Source organism: Palaemon carinicauda, chromosome 24, assembly GCF_036898095.1.
Source record: "Palaemon carinicauda isolate YSFRI2023 chromosome 24, ASM3689809v2, whole genome shotgun sequence".
NCBI classification, from domain to species: Eukaryota; Metazoa; Arthropoda; class Malacostraca; order Decapoda; family Palaemonidae; genus Palaemon; species Palaemon carinicauda.
In genome coordinates this window covers 100,333,514-100,336,013 of record NC_090748.1, presented here as the reverse complement: position 1 = coordinate 100,336,013, position 2,500 = coordinate 100,333,514, and the positions used below count along the sequence as shown (strand labels likewise).

The 2,500-nt window shown below is 34.8% G+C and overlaps 1 protein-coding gene across 1 annotated transcript in view; it reads left to right on the top strand.

Annotated features, from left to right (window-relative positions):
• The window catches only part of LOC137618240 (uncharacterized), a 406,446-nt gene that overhangs the window by 173,073 nt on the left and 230,873 nt on the right, over positions 1-2,500 (top strand). The window lies entirely within an intron of this gene.

Here is a 2,500-nt window from a genome sequence, read left to right as displayed (position 1 = left end):
ACGCAAAGGCCTCGGTTAGATTTCACCAGTCGTCTTCTACGTCTCTATCTTGAGCTTTTAAATCATTACTTCCCCAATCATCATCTCCTACTTCACGCTTCACAGTCCTCAGCCATGTACGCCTGACCCTTCCAACTCTTCTAGTGCCGAGATATCATTGAAATGAATTACCAGGACAATAGCCATCAGCGTTTTATAAGAGATAAATATTATAAAAAACGTTTCTTCGCTATTGATAACATTGGAACCATTTTTTTTTTTTTTTTTTTTTTTTTTTCTTAAGAACTTGAAATATTAGAAAGTGAGCCACATGTCTTTATAAGAACCGGGGTTGTAAACTGTTTTTTTTTTATTGTTTTTTATCCTTTATGCCTATAAATATTCAAATATAAATGAATGTTGATGGTTCTGTAGGTTTAAAGGGGATATAATCGAAGATATAATTTCTCTCTCTCTCTCTCTCTCTCTCTCTCTCTCTCTCTCTCTCTCTCTCTCTCTCTCTCTCTCTCTCTCTCTATATATATATATATATATATTTATATATTTATATATATATATTATATACGTAAATGTGTGTGTATATATATATATATATATGTGTGTGTGTGTGTATATATATGTATATATATATATATATATATATATATATATATGCCTCTTGATTTATCACATAGTTTATTATTATTATTATCATCATCATCATCATCATCATCATCATTCTTCAATGCATATTCCTTTAGAACAAATTATAAAACACTTATCTTTATTTCCCGTTTTATTTCATTGCTTCAAGTTTTATTGAAAATAGCCTCCTCCCTCCATCGTTGAAGATAGTTTTTGAGTAGAACCCTGAGGTGGTTTTACTAATGAAGAATGTTGCTTGCAGCCTCTGACTAGTTTTTTTGAAAAGGAGTTTATTGTGTAGTTATACCGGAGAAAATGTTTCATGTAAGCTAAGGTTTGTTTGTGTGTTGAGGTCAGTTCAACTAAAAAAAAAAGGTTGATTGTATGCAAATATTATAGTCCATTTCTTTTAGCGATGCATATTTGCACCGACTCGTGCGGGGCCCTTTTAGCTCGGAAAAGTTTCCGGATCGCTGATTGGTTAGAATTATCTTGTCCAACCAATCAGCGATCCGGAAACTTTTCCGAGCTAAACGGGCACCGCTGCGAGTCGGTGCAAATATGCATCGCTAAAAGAAATGGACTATAGTTTTACCGAGAAAAAAAAATTTTTCCATGTCTTAATAAAATAATTCCTCCAAGTTCCATATACGTCCAGAGTGTGTTCCTACTGAAAAGATGGTATAATCTTTTAAATTACCCGTGAAAGATTGTGTAAGCCACTTGAAGCATTTCTCTAGTCTTGGGTAGTGGCATATACTCTGTACCATGACCTTCCACTGTCTTGGATTAGTCCTCATCCTTGAGGGTACACTCGGGCACGATGTTCGATCTTATTTCTCTTCCTCTTATTTATTTTTTTTAAGTTTTTTATAGTTTATATATGAAAGATCTAATATAAGAATGTTACCGTTCCTAGAATATTTTATTTTGATTGTTTATTGCTTCGCTTTTAGTTTATTTCCTTGTTTTCTTTCCTCACTAGGCTGTTTAACCCTATTGAAGCCTTTTGGGCTTATAGCATCTTGCTTTTCCAACCAGGGTTATAGTTTAGCTTTTAATAATAATAATAATAATAATAATAATAATAATAATAATAATAATAATAATAATAGCTATAAAATATCAAGATCTTTGGATTAACAAATATAATATCGTTTAGAGAAACGGGTTCTGTTCTATCCCACCTGAGAATATTTCCTACATTATCGTACAGTTCATTACATAGGAATCCTTTGCGGTGGCCGATGTGGTAACGTCCCTGACTGGCGAACGCCAGACTGGGGTTCGTGTCCCGTTTAAACTCGTTAGTTTCTTTTGTCGCTGCAATCTCACCATTCTTGTGAGCTAAGGATGGGAGGTTTGGGTGAGCCTATATTTCTATCTGTAAAGTCATCAACAGCCATTGCCTGGCACTCATTGGTCCTAGCTTGGGAGGAGAGGGGTCTTGGGCGCTGATCATATGTATACATTAAAGTCAGTCTCTTGGGCATTGTCCTGCTTGCTAGGGCAATGTAACTGTCCCTTGCCACTGCCATTCACGAGTGACCTTTAAACCTTTCAAAGGGTTTGTTTCACGCTGAGTTTAGAGCTATAGTAAAATATTACTTTATCGCAGAGGCTACTTAATTTAAATTGATTCTCCAAAATCAAACCATTGTTCTTTAGTCTTGGGTAGTGCCATAGCCTCTGTACCATGGTCTTCCACTGTCCTGGGTTAGAGTTCTCTTACTTGAGAGTACACTCGGGCATACTATTCTATCTAATTTCTCTTCCTCTTTTTTTGTTAAAGTTTTTAAAGTTTGTATAGGAAATATTCATTTTAATGTTGTTATTGTTGGGAAAGTATTCATTTTTCCGTGTTTCCTTTCCTCAT